The sequence below is a fragment of the Panthera pardus genome, unplaced genomic scaffold (genome assembly GCF_024362965.1).
Source record: "Panthera pardus isolate Hobbes unplaced genomic scaffold, ASM2436296v1 HiC_scaffold_26, whole genome shotgun sequence".
Classification (NCBI taxonomy): domain Eukaryota; kingdom Metazoa; phylum Chordata; class Mammalia; order Carnivora; family Felidae; genus Panthera; species Panthera pardus.
In genome coordinates this window covers 27,697,406-27,711,842 of record NW_026526832.1, presented here as the reverse complement: position 1 = coordinate 27,711,842, position 14,437 = coordinate 27,697,406, and the positions used below count along the sequence as shown (strand labels likewise).

The following is a 14,437-nucleotide window of genomic DNA, read 5'->3' as shown; positions in this document are numbered from 1 at the left end:
GGAACTACCCAGAAGAAATCATACTTGAGCCCCATCTTAACATAGTGAGCTAGGTGGCAATGAAAACATGGAACTCCCAATAGCAGCAAGCATTTGCAATCTTTTTTTTTTTTTTTTTTGGCTAAGATTTTTTTCCTAGTCCAAAATCATCTTGCAAGTCAAGATCCTAGCTATTTCTCAGCCACACTAAAAATACATCCGTAATCTAATGGAAAGAAGCGCGTTGGCAAAACGTTCCCCTTCCTGCCCATTAGTCAGCCCTTTATCAGAACAAGCCCGTCGAGGACCGAGAACATGACATTGGACTGCAATGTGTCAGTGATGTGGGACTGGAAGCATTCGATGACAGGGCCTTGGCTTTCAGTATCTACTATGCGTTTCCAAGGAATCTTCTTCTGAACTCTCGCCAGGCGAGGGCCACATCTCAAGGCCTTGAACTCTGCTTGCTTTGATGTAGTAGTGCCACTGTTGGCTGCTTCTCCTATGGATTATGGAAATTTTTGTTCCATAAAACAAGCGGTTGTGATATTTTTCTGATCCTGATGGCAATTTTCAGAAAGACAAGGGAAAGGGAGTTAATATCGACTGACTTCCTGCTGTGTGTCAGTAAATGCTATGAGAGAAACAGTGGAGATAGGATCCTCTAGAAGCAATACTGAATATTAACAATAACAAGATCAATAATAATAGAAAATACTTCTGTAGCATTTACTATGTATGAGCACAATTCCATGTATGTTCTGTATATTGATTATTTTAACCACACAGCAGCCTTTTGTACTGGGTAGCATTAGTGTCCCCACTTTACAGATGAGACAGCTGAGCACAAAGAATAGTAACATGTCTAAGGTCACACAACCACTGAAAACTTATACCAGTGTATAAGTTTTAATTTTGGATCTCCCAGTTCTGACCTTTACTGTGTGACCTTGAACAAGTTATATAAGCTTTAGTTTCTTCATCTACATGATTGAGATAGCAATGCCTGACACACAGCTCTGTTGTAGGGATTCCAATTATGTTGAGAGACCATGCTTGCACAGAGGTAAAATGAAGGATGATCATGCCATATGAAAAATATGCTGTGGTATGCTCATGTACAGCTACTTCATCCAGGAAGCCTTCATCTAGGAAGGGGCTTGAACTGGGCCAAAAGGTGGACTTCTTCCTGGCTAGGACAAAGTTTGGAGGATTATTCTGAAGAGGATAGTGGTGGCTCCAAGTGTGAAATGAGCCAACTGTGTTTCCTGGGCCTTGTTCTCTACACCATAGCTCCTTACCCCATGACGCCCTCTTCTACCCTTGCCCTCCCCTCTCCCAAATGTTTCTAATTAATTTATTTATACTCCCATACCAATGACTGATTAGACTTAATTTGTATACCATGCTAAGGAATTTGCAGCCTATTAGGAAAGCCAAAATAATAATGGTGAGATTTCAAGACCTGTGGAAAGGACCTTTTCTGTGTGCTAAAATTCACATCACATCATACGAGTAGGCAATGCAGGGCAAGACTTTGTCAGTCATGAGGGGTGAGAATTAGACAAGCCATGCCTAACTCTTCACTCCAAGCAGATAGGTATGAATGTGTGCCAAGGGTGGAGAAGGAATGGGTGTGTTTGGAAGTTTCTTCCTTCCTTGACTTTGGCTCCTTCAGCAGAAGAATCTCCTTACAATGTGATCCTTTATGGGGCTAATGCTCTCAACCCTTAGGAGTGAAGCAGAGGGTGGCCCCAGAGGGTGCTTGACACCTGTGTGATCCCTGTGCCTTGTGTTGGGGGACTGACCAGCAAGGAACTCCCATTCTGAAGTGGCTCCCCAATATAAAAGTCCCCTTCCCTGCCCACAAACATCCCATCAGTCCTTCATCAGAGACCCCTGGGGTAGGGTTAGGAGTGAATGTGGGAAAATCCTTATAGACATTCAGCCCCACCAAACTTTACTGAATAAATCACCCCAGATATTACAGAGATGAATCTATAGCCACTGCAAGGCCATCTCCAGAAGAGGTTGGGGAAACTGGAAGAATCTAAAAGAATAGTTCCTAATCTCAGGGTATGCATTCTTACTTTCCACATGCCAGATGGGGTCCACCCCTCCCTCTCCTGGTTCAACATAAAGGAGGTTAAATCAACATCTATACTTTGAAAAAGCTCCAGGATGACTTTGAAATGCATCCCAAGGTACCACTAGGCTTTAGTATGATGCTAAACAGGGACAGACTATTCTGGATGACAGCAGTAGTTTCATTTCCCAGAAGGTGGGTTTACCCATTCTACAGTTCATTCATTCAGTCAACAAAGAGTTCCCAAAACCCTTCTTGAAGCCAGGCTCAGGCACAGTCTTCAATGCTAGGGGATGAGTAAGACACATAACCATGCCACAAATGACCACAGTCCAGTGATACCGTTTCTTCCCCCCAACTCCTCCACATCCTGCCTTCTGACTTCCTTCTCTTTCCTCCCTAGGCCACCCCCAAGTCCACTACCCTCACTGTTCCTAATTATCCCCTATCTTCCTTTGCTTTTGGTAGCTCATACTGTATAGTGCAGCATCCTTCACCCATGATCCACTGTGGTCTACCAATGGCCAGGAAGGCCAACTTAAGTGGAACAAACAAGAACATGGCTCTGTGATGGTATCAGCTGCAGGAGTAACCTCTCGAATCTTCAACAGGGATTTTTAGTGAGTACACAGAAAACATTAACTGAGGTCAAAAATAAGGATCATAGAGAACAATTAAAGAAATGGGTTGACAAGTAGAGTAAAATTTTTGGAAAACATTTGATGAATTATACACATGTCTACATTCCTGATATCATTATGGTCGAATCCAGATGATGACCATAAGATAGTAAACAGAAGCAGCCTGGGCTGCCAAGTGAGCTCTGGGCTGGACATTAGCAGATAAGGGTTCTAGTTCCAGCCCCACCACTGTCCCTGGGAGACCTCAGACAAGACATTTCTCGTCTCTTGGCCTGTTCTCTCACCACAAAAGGCATCAAGACTAAACTACCTCTAAGGACTCTTCTTGGAACATTCACCCTAATGTTTCCTTCATGGTAAACACTCTTTAAAAAAAATTTTTTTTAATGTTTATTTATTTTTTGAGAGAGAGAGTGAACATGAGCAGGGGAGGGAAGGGGGGGTTGACAGCGGATCTGAAGCAAGCTGTGTGCTGACAGCAGAGAGCCCAACACAGGACTCAAAGCCATGAGCCATGAGATCATGACCTGAGCCAAAGCAGGACACTTAACCGACTGAGCCACCCAGGCATCCCTCCTTCTTGGTAAACACTCTTAATGCCCAGGTTTCTTCCCCACCCGGAAGGGGGACCCTATGTGGGAAGATGCTTGGTTTTCCCCTGAGCCAGACAGAGCTACTGGTGCAAAGCCTATTTTTTCACCTTCTCACTTTCCATCCTGTTGCCCAGAAGCAAAGGATACATGTCTCCCTGACCAGTTCTTCATTCATTCATTTATTCATTCATTCCATAAAAACATACGTACCTCCTGGCATTTAAGTGACTTTTAGGGTGATTAAGAACTCGAACTCAGGTAAGATCATGCTCCAAAAAGCTCCCAGTATAAGTGACAAAAGATAAATAGTTAAGGCCATAAGGTAAAGGGAAATGGGGTGGGGGTGGGGTGGGAAACATGCACAGATGGGGGCTGTCAGAAAAGACTTCTGGAAAAGGTCAAATTAGAACTGGTCTCTGAACTGGGGTGGGATTCCCCAGGGCAGTGGTGGAGAGGGCATGACAACAGGAGAGACTTTCATGTGGGCAAAGCCCCCTGGGTATAGCTGAAGGCAGGAGAAGACTTGGTGGTCTCTCTTACCACCTCTGTTTTTGTGGCAGCATAGGAGGGGGCATCAAAACTTTGGCTTCCTGTTGTCAGATTTCCAGTTGGGGCAAACATTGGCCTAACAACGTTCAGCAATTACATATTTACAATGAATCCTGTTGGCAGATCTTCCCAGCCCTGAGCATCAGAGATGCCTCTGACAGCATAATTACCCTTCACTGTGAGTTTTGCCAGTTGTCATTTTCCCAAGAGCTTCAGTTAGCAGTAGGCAAGGAAGCCAGCCTGATGGGCTCCACGTGGCACTTCCTTTGGTTTCTTCTCCTATCCTCCTTTGCCTCCAAACCCCTGCCAGTTTGTCCCTGCCTCACTCACTCAGCTTTGGCCAGCCCCAAAGGGGGCACCCATGGATCGGGTCCAGAGCATTTTAGCTTCCCAGCAGGACCCACCAGAAAGATGCTTTGTGGGCACTAGAACATGAGGGCTGTTACAACAGGCCACCCATGGAAAAATGCAAACCTCCTTGTTGGTGAAACAGAGGAACCAAGGTCTTTGGCGTCAGAAAGAACTGGGTTCAGATTCTAAGTGAGCCTCTGTAAAATGAGAATAATCTCTCAGAGGAGCTGGATTGAATCAAAATGCCTGACATAGTGCCTCCATTCAGGAAGTCACCAATAAATCTCAGTTTCCCATTTTCCTTTCCACCGGGGAGGTTTTGTCTGATTTGTTTATGCCCTGCTAATAGATTAATGATTACGTATCAACTTCACCTTCCTTAAGTACAGCTCCCATGATATCCTACCTCCTCAAAAACCTGGATCCATGCTACCTCATTAAATGAAAAAGACCAATTGCAAAACACTTTATAGACATATGTATAGCATAGAAACACATCTCTCCCCACATCCTTCCTTTTTCATAGTGTTTAGTTTCTAGAAGTTTTGGTGAGAGGGAACCCTTCACTCCTTACTTTATATACTTCTTTATTGTTTGAAGTTTTCATAACACACATGTATGACTTTTATTTTAAACTAACCTTAGAAGCAACAACAAAAGCTCCCCTATTGAGGTGGGGCGGCTTTTCCAACTAGAGAAAGTACAAATTCCATTTCCTTGCACTGGACCTGTGTCACTTACTTGGCTACAAATAACTCGAAATCCAATAGACAGTGGCTTAAACAACAGGAGTTTATTTTTCTCACATAAAAGGAAGTTTGGAGATGGCCATTTGTTGAGTATTAGATCATGACTTCTGAACATCTGTGGGATTCTCTTGGCCTTACCTTCATGGATCTCAGCTGATTGCAGCCATCTGGCAGCATATCATCATTTGAGTCTGCCAGAGAAAGGGAAAGGGTACCGGCTGCATCAGTCCCTTTATATCAAGAAATAAAAACATCTCCAAGAAATGCTTCCACCCCACTTACCGTCAGCAGACTTAACTCTTTGGTCTCTTTGGCCTAAACTATATTTCTTGGCAAACAAACAAACAAACAAACAATAAAAATTAAAATTAAAAATAAAAAATTGACAAGCAAAGAACAGGATTGCTATTATTGGTTTTAGTCCAATCATCATCTATTGCCTGGGGTGGGAACACTGATGCTGTGAACAAAAGCCAAGTTAGTGAAAAATTGAGGAAGGGACAGTAGATAGGTGACAGACTATCTGCCAAAGGACCTGATAACCTCACTGCACTATTCCTAAGGGCTGCCTACAGTCATCAAACATTCTTCAATATTGCACCTCAACCCTGTACTCAAGCTGTTCCCTTGGTCTATGACATACTCCCTTGGGAGGTCCAGGTAAAGGGAACAAGGCACTCACCTACTGCGAACATCATCACAGAGTGAAGCCCAAGCAAGCCACACACAGTCCCTTGACTCCAGGTGGCCCTGTAGCCAGCTCTGGCTCCTGTCGGCTCTCATTTTTAATTAATGAGCTCCAATTTATTTATCATGAAGTGCTATGAAATGGCATAGTGTAGCCTTGCCCCATCAAGGCTGCTGACTCCCTAGACCCCTTCTGCATCATTGTAACAAGTCCCACAAAGATGGGGAAGGATGGAACTTCTCCAAACACCCCACTGCTGACTGGTGGTACAAGGGTAGGTGGCACGAGCTGATGGGGCAAAGTGAATTTGCTTTCTAAACAGGTGATCTTGACCAAGATGAGCTCCATGTAGACCCCGGGTTGCAGTTACCTGTGTGTATTCTCACCTTCCCTGCTGGACACTAGCACTGGAGGTCAGGAGTTAGTGGAGCATCCTTAGAAAAGTTAGCTGGTTAATCAGGTTGATTTGAGGAGCGCCTCCTGCTTTGTGTGACCTGGGCCCCAGAGTCCCTCCTGGCCAGCGGCAGGGCTTAAGAGCCATGATATGGCCCCCGAGGAACAATAAAGGAAGCAACACCCTCAGAGCTCAACAGCAGGCAGGTGGACTCATGGTCCGTTCACTGTGAAACAGGGCATGCCTCTGTCAAGGAATAACATAGAGAGCGGCTTCCTTGCACCTAACTGCTCCTGGGGCTTTTCCCTCTGGTGGGGAAGGCTGGTTTTCAGAAACACAGACAAATAGCCGTCAACCTGACCATTCTTTCGCTCTGTCCTCTTCCTGTTCTCAGTTTATCATCTTCCCACGAAAGTCATCTCACAGTTGTTAGAGAGGTTCTCATCAATTATCCTGGCCAGCCCCCTGTTCGTTGTACAAAAGAGAAAAGTGGGCTCAGAGGAGAGAAAGGATTTGAACAAGGCAATCTTGAATCCAGTGCTCTGTCCACTGTACTTTGCAGCCTCCCATCCCTGTTCTCACACTTCCTGGCTTCCTGAGTCCATGAAGTTATTGTGGAAAGGGGGGAGATAGCAGAAGTGCCCCACGCTTAGTTAGATATGCCAGACCCTGTCAGGGTGCAGAGCTGCTGAGCACTGGGTGGTAACCGGATTGCACAATGGCAGAGCTGTGCTAAGGAGGCAGCGGGCAGAAGCCAAGGGATGCTGTTTCCATGGCAACTGCCATTCATCCTGGCTTGCCAGGTTGGGCATCCTGAGTTGAGCAGGGCTGAATTATTGCCCCCATTGTATGGCACACTTTTTCGTTTTGAGATGTCCGTATCTACACACATACACGCACACACACATGTGTGGGTACGCACACATCCCTGCACTTTTTCCCCTCTACCTTTGCCCAGAAAAGAAGAGATGTGGTTCCTAGTGGCACATTTCAGGAATGGTAACACCTTCTCAGCCCCTGACAGTATCGTTAACCCGGGGAAGGAGTACTGGGGGAATGAGAGAAGGTGAGGAAGGCAGCTAGTGTCATAGTACCTAGTGATCAGAGGAGTTTGGTGGCCATTGTTTCTATCAATGTTCGAAAATGTAGTCACCTGGTGTTTCAGTTTCCTACTGCTACCTAACAGATTACTACAAACTGAGTGCACAAATTTATAATCTTATAGTTCTTAGAGGTCAGAAGTCTAAAATGAGTCTCTCTGTGCTAAAATCAGGATGTTGGCAGGAGTGCGTCCCTGTTAAGGAGAGTCTGTTTTCTTGCCTTTTCTACCATCTAGGCTCTGGCTCATGGCCTCTCCTCCATCTTCAGATCCAGCATCATTGCCTCCTCAAATCTCTTCTTTTGCTCATCTTCTCACATCTCTCCCTCTGACTATTTTAAGGACCCTTCTGATTACCTTAGGTTCATCTGGATAATCCAGAAATAATTTCCCCATCTCAAAGTCCTAAGTTTAATCACATCTGCAAAGTCTTTTTTGCCATGTAAAGGAACATATTCATAGCATTCAGGAATTAGAACGTAGACACCTTTGGGGACAGCATTTTCCTGCCTACTCCATCCGGTTCCTATAATGTGGGTCCTCAATAACCTAATAAATTTCCCACATACTCACTACCTAATATGTGATAAGCACTCTGCTAAATTCTTACACAAGTTAGTTCAGTTAATCCTCACTAAAGCTCTGCAAGGATGGTATAATTATCCTAATTTACACATGGGGAAATTGGACATGAGAAGCTCAGTGAATTGGCTCATTGGGTTTAGGTTAGGGAGGCAGAGGAAGGAATGGCCTCAAGTGTATGTGAATGCTTTCCACTATGTCACCCCAAAATTCTCCCAGCACTTTAGACCAACTGTGACTGGAAATCATTGTCTCATTTCTAAACAAGTTGGAGGTGGTGGTGGATGGGAGAGGCTGTGAAGAGCACCTGATGGTCTGGCTGAAGGGAGAGAACACTAGACACCCGCTGTGTAAGCGCAATTTGCTGGTGTCCACCCATGCTGTTCCACTGATGGAACTGTGCCATCACCCCAGTTTTGTGGAGTCAACCACTGATGCCCGAAGGGGTTGAGTAACTTCCTCAGAGTGAAACAACCAATAAGTCACAGACCTGGAATTGGATCCAGGCTTCTCTGAATCCAGGATCCATATCTGTTCCTCTTCTTTCATTATATCTGCCTAGCTGCCCGGATGGTAGTGAGCTGGGCATAGGCAGAGGGTATCCAGGGTCTTTCTTCTCAGAATGCTAAATTTACTTGAAGACTGAAGGGTGGTCGAGTAAGGTAACTATAAATTAATTGTAAACATGTTTCAAATTTTTCCAGCTTTATTTAGGTTAATTGATACACAAAAAATCCACACAAATTTAATGTATATAATATATACAGTTTGATAAGTTCGGGCATAAACATACAGCCATCACTACAGTCAAGGTAGTAAACATATCAAACATCTTCAAGATTTCCTTGTGTCCCTTTGCTATTGTTTTTGTGTGTATGTGTGTAACATGACATCTACCCACCTTAATAAGCGTTTGGTGCACAATACCATACTGTTAGCTATAGGCCCTATGTTGTAAGCACATCTCTAGAACTTATTCATCTTGTATAGCAGCAACTTGATACTCCTTGAACAGCAACTCCCATTACCCCTTCTCCCATTCCTTAGCAACCACTATTCTAGTTTCTTCTTCTAGAAAAAGTTTGACTGTTTTAGATATCTCATATAAGTGGAATCAGGCAGTGTTTGTCCTTTTGTGACTGACTTATTTTGCTTAGCATTATGTCCTCCAGATCTATTCATGTTGTCACATAGGGTAGACTTTCTGAATTTTGGGGCAATGAATAACATTCCATTGCATGTATATACCACATTTTCTTTACCCGTTCATCTGTCAATGGACACTGGGGTTGTTGAGTATTTCAATTTGTAAAGGAAGACATTTTGGAGAGCATAATGCAGATTTCAAGAAAATGTGAAATAAAATGTGAAACTTACAGTTCAGGAGCTGTAACCTTGCTGAGGCCCCAGGTATTCTCCACTCTTTGGGCATCTGGTAGAAGCATTTGGGCATGGACCTCCATGTGTTCAATAGGCTGACTTTATCACATTTGCCTTTTTAGAAAAGGCTGCTTCTTGGCAAGGAAGTAGAGTAATCAGGTCAGAAACTATACTATAACACCCTGTTCTGATTCCCATCTGGTGGTCCTTTTACTGCACTGGTTGCCCTTCCCTGGTTGTGCATTTCCCCACCTGAAAAATGAGGAAACTTATTCATTCACAGAATAAAAATTTATTGGGCACCTACTATGACCAGGATGTGTATTAGACATCAGAGACTCAAAGATGGATTAGTCTCAGTCTTAAAAAAAAAATTAAAAATTAGATGCATCCCCTACCCTCACGGTCCACAGGGGTGTTACAGGTCCATCTTAAGTGATTACAACAGCACAGCTAGTGCCATGTTGGAGTCACATTCAGGGTGTTAACAGCATGGAGGAAGGGCACTCAACCTAGCTTTGAGGTCAAGCTTCCTTCCCGAGCTGAGTCCCAAAGTGTCCGTAGGAAAATGCCTGGGGCATTTAGAAAGCATTAGAGTGGAAGCTCTCCGTGTAATAGGGAGAACACGAAGGTAAGGAACTATCTGCTGTACACCGCCGGGGGGGGGGGGTACATTGGGGAGCACAAAAGTTTGTTTTGCTAGAGCTTGATGCATGAGATCAGGCAGGGAGGACTCCGCTATACAAATGGGATAACCCTGGAGAGGTGAGCAGGGCCCCTCTCCTGGATGTTCTACTCCAGAAAGTGATGAAAAGCTAATGAAGCAGGACGACTCCATGAAATTTCTATTTTTAAGTAGCTCATTCTGGCAGTAGTGTGGACAATGGATTGGCAGAGCGAGAGGAGCAGGCTAAAGGCAGGAAGGCTGGCCAGTAGGTGCCCACTAGGTGGTCCAGGCGGGAAATGAGAGCAGCTGCGCCTCTTCCCTTGGGAAGGTTTGCCTTTTGCAGAAGGTTTGCTGGGTAGAGGACTACTTTCCCTGACGTAGGATCACTCATCCACAAATCAAGCCTCTAATTAAAACCAAGGGGCCACTGAAGAATGTAATCATCTCTGCTCCCCCGGGAAAGTGGGCGGGTAGGTGAGCAGTATGCTACTCATGATACTATCTTTTGAGGAAAAAAAATTTTCACACCCACCATTGTCTTTTATCTAGTGACATTACAAATAGGTCCCAAGGCTCAGAAATGAAAGAGGGTGTATAATAAAAAATAGCAAAATTCACACAATCTTCACTCGCTTGTGTAAAAAAAGCACAGAGTAACCCCCTAATAAATTCAGGAGAAAAAAATGAGTAGAGTGAAACCTCTCAATTTAAACTCACTGGGAAAGGCTTATTTGAATTTTACATCATTTCTAAGGAATGCAGTTATAATCTCACATCTAAGCATAATAAAATAAGAGAATCATTGTGTAATCAAATGCTAATGAGTAGAATAAGGCAATAATAAAATCATAATAGACTTGTGTTACATCCTGGTGAGTCATGGGCACCCTGGTCATTTGGACATCTGAGAATGAAGCTGATGAAGCATAGCTTTCTTAAAACAATATCCAGCACCTCACTTAACAGGTCATCTCATTGAACATGCAGCCCCATGAAACCAGCAATGTCTGGGGAGGCTACTGATATTTAGACTGGATTCTTCTGGATAGCTATGAAGACATTGAATAGTCAGAGTAGGAGAGGGTAAATTGAGTAGGTGAGGTTTTCATCATGTTCTTCATGCTGCTCAATTCTCCTGGGTCCCTTCCTTGCCTCCTCCCTGATAGAGGGCCCCACCCATATCAGAAGCCAAAGCCGGAGGTCTCCCAAAACATTCAGCCTTCTCTCTCCTCATCTCTTAATCTAGCACCAGTCTTACCTCTATACATGGATAGGAAAACTGTCAATGAACCCTAGTAACTCATAAAGTATTTTAAAACAATCATTGGCCACAATCAAGTAAGCTTTCCCCTCCAGGAGTTTAAGGATGGTTTAGCATTAGAAAAACTATACGGGCACCTGGGTGGCTGAGTCAGTTAAGCATTTAACTCTTGATTTTGGCTCAGATCATGATCTCAAGCCTGGTGAGTTCGAGCCCCAAATCGAGACATGGGCTGACAGTGAGGAGCCTGCTTAGGATTCTCTCTCTCCCTTTCTCTGTCCCTCCCCCTGCTCATGCTTGCTTGCTCACTCTCTCTCTCTCTCAAAATAAATAAATAAACTTAAAAAAAAGAACTATAAATACTTCATAATAGAATTATGCCAATATTTTTTAAACACGCAATCATTTGGATAAATGCATTTAAAAGCAACAGCATCCTCTAAAAGAGAAAAAATCTTTAATATCTAAAAATGGAAAAAAAAATCTTTAATTTGAGGAAGGTTTGCTGTCTTAAACCTACATTGGCATCACCATCCTTAAAATAAACACCTATTAAAATCAAGACTGAGGAAAGGACACTCTTGATCTTTGACCACTGTTATTTAATTTGTTACGGAAATTCTCCTCCATCCACTTAGTATCAGAAATTGAGAGATTTCATTATTGAAGGACCATGTATGCCCTCAAAATCTATGAGGACCAACAGAAAAAAAAATAGGTTAATAATGATTGATTTTAAATGGCTAGATATAAGTTAAAAATTCAAGTCATTATCTTTCCAATATACCATTAATAAATAATCAGAAAACATATTAGAAAAAGATAACACTATTATGGCAGTAAAATAAAATACCTAGAAGTAGCCTTTAGAAAGAAAATGTGGGACTTGTATAAAGAAAATTTTATTGAGGGATATAAAAGAAGATGTAAGTAAATAGAAACACAGTGTTCCTGGGTAACAAAATTACATATTATAGTGATATCAATTATTCTGTATGTAATTTTGTGTAATTAAACATCAATTTTTGATTTTTCTGAGGTCTCTTTGGAAGAATAAATACTTGAGAACAACTGACTATTAAGCAAATGTCATATTTTCTCTGTTAGACACGAAAATATGTTTTATACCTTCAGTAATTAAAACAGTATGGCCCTGGTGCTGGTGCCACCATAGAGAAATTCCTGAACAACTAAGTCGGAGCCCCCTGCATTTACATGTAGCATGTGAACAGATGCCCTCATTGACTGTTGGCTGTGTGGACAGCTGGTTGTTTTGTTTGTTTGTTTGTTTGTTTGTTTGTTTTTGTGGGGAGAGAATGGAAAATCAATTCAGATCCCCCCTTTGCACTAGACACAAAATAAATTCCAGATAAGTTAAGGAGATGCTTCTTTAAATTAAATAATAAAAAAATGGTAAGGGAAGAGAAGTGGCTGTTAATCCATTATCTGAGTGTGGGTGATTTCTAAGCATGAAAGTAGTAAGGACATACCTATTGGATCTGTAGGTTGACCATATACATATTAAAGGTAGTGTATGTCCAAAGCACCACAGGACAAATCGAAGGCCAAGAGCCAACTGGAATGCTCCTGAAGAAATCCATTGTGGCATATTAGCACAAGGACGAAAGGACCTGGTTAGAAATACCAATTTCTTCAAGGCAACCACCTAGGAAAGGAAGAACTCACTCATGTCTCCCAGACTTATTTCTGGGTTAAGGCCAGAGTTGATTTTGGCTGATAGATGTCAAATCCAGTGCTTTCAGGGATCCAGACGCGGATAATCGCAAACTAGCCACTGGTCTTCAGTTTATGAACTGAGTAAACTTGGATTGGTCACTTCACCTTCCTGTGCATTTTGCCTCATGTGGAGAATGACAAAGGTGGAAGGCAAAATAATGCCCTCCCCCAAAGACGTCTTCCGGCGTCCTAATGCCTAAAGCCTGTGAAAATGCTACATTATGTGGCAAAGGGGAATTAAAAAGTTGTAGTTGGAACTCAGGTGACTTATGGGCTGTCTTTCAAGTCGGGGCAACCCTGGATTATCCAGATGGGCCCAATGTAATCACAAGCAGCCTCAGAAGTGAAGAGGAGGACCGAGAAACGCAATGCGCGAAGGGCTCTGCTGGCCATCGCTGGCTTTGAAGATGGAGGAAGGAGAATGTTGGCCTGCCAGCACTTTGACATTATCCCAGGAGACCCATGTCCAACTTCAGACCTCCCGAAGCGCAAGTCGATACATTTGTATTATTTTAAGCCAACAGATTTGAGGTAGTGTGGTACAGCAGCAATAGGAAACTACTACAACAAGTAGTATTCAAATGTATAGTTGAGATTATTAGACAAGAACACCTCTGTGTAGTGTCTCCTACGGTGGTTGGTACCCAGGTGCTCAATTAAAAATACCCTGGTTACCAGAACAGCCGTAGCTATAATGGGACTCAGTACCAGAAAACAGGTTTCCTGAAAAGTCTCGACTCCTTGACTTACAAACATGAAGCAGTTTTTTTTTCTTGTAACTTCACGCAGTCACCAAGCTGTGGCAAACTACTCTGACATGTGTGGTGGTTGCTTTGACGGAGTCTTGGCAAGACTCCCTAAGTTTGCAGTCACTTTCGGTTATTAAGACAGGCTCATTTCAGACCTTTAGGATTCAGTCCTGTTCATTTGATGATATTCTGTCTCCAGCTTAAGTCAGAGCTCCCCTTGCCTCCTCCAGAACAGGCTGACTTCTCTGTGGCTGCAGCTTCTAGGGACAGGGGTGAGAGGTACCAATGACCAACTGTTGGCACACCACCCTTCCAGCCTCCCCTCCTGGCCACTCCACTCCCCCAGTGTGTTGGGCTAGGGAGAAAGAAAGAAAAGGGAGCCATCTCTTCACTGAAGGAGGAAAGTTACAGTCCTCCTGTGGCTGATCATCTAAGTTAGCTCACTGTCTCAGGGCTCCTGAGGACTGGATTCCAATGTGTCCCATCAATAAGAAGGAAGCGTCTAGCTATGCCATCTGATATCTGCTGCCCCTTGGGAGCTGTGGATTTTATGCTGCATTCCTGTACAGACTCAGGATTTACTCCCAGTCAGACACGGTCCCTACCCAACTCTCAGCCAAATGGGCACATGCAGGACCCATCATCCACCCCCCTTAGGAACTTGGAAGTGGAAGCATCCTGGAATGGGAGCATCAAGCCTAGGCATCATTCCCCACATCATTTCACTCCAATTCCCTTCCCCAGTCAGAACACCCAGGGGTCACTAAACAACTGGCCACACAGTAGCCATCTATGGAACGAAAGGCCAATCTTTCCTTGGCCAACCAGCATCCCTTGGCAGTAATTCCCTTGGAGCCCCTTTGGCTTCGGGGAGGGGAATCACTCACCCACCCCCTTCCTGCACGGGAGAGAGGGGGACAGGTTCTTTCAGC

The 14,437-nt window shown here is 43.7% G+C and overlaps 1 protein-coding gene across 1 annotated transcript in view; it reads left to right on the top strand.

Annotated features, from left to right (window-relative positions):
* The window catches only part of VSNL1 (visinin like 1), a 97,412-nt gene that overhangs the window by 53,761 nt on the left and 29,214 nt on the right, over nucleotides 1-14,437 (top strand). The gene's annotated exons all lie outside the window — the stretch shown is intronic.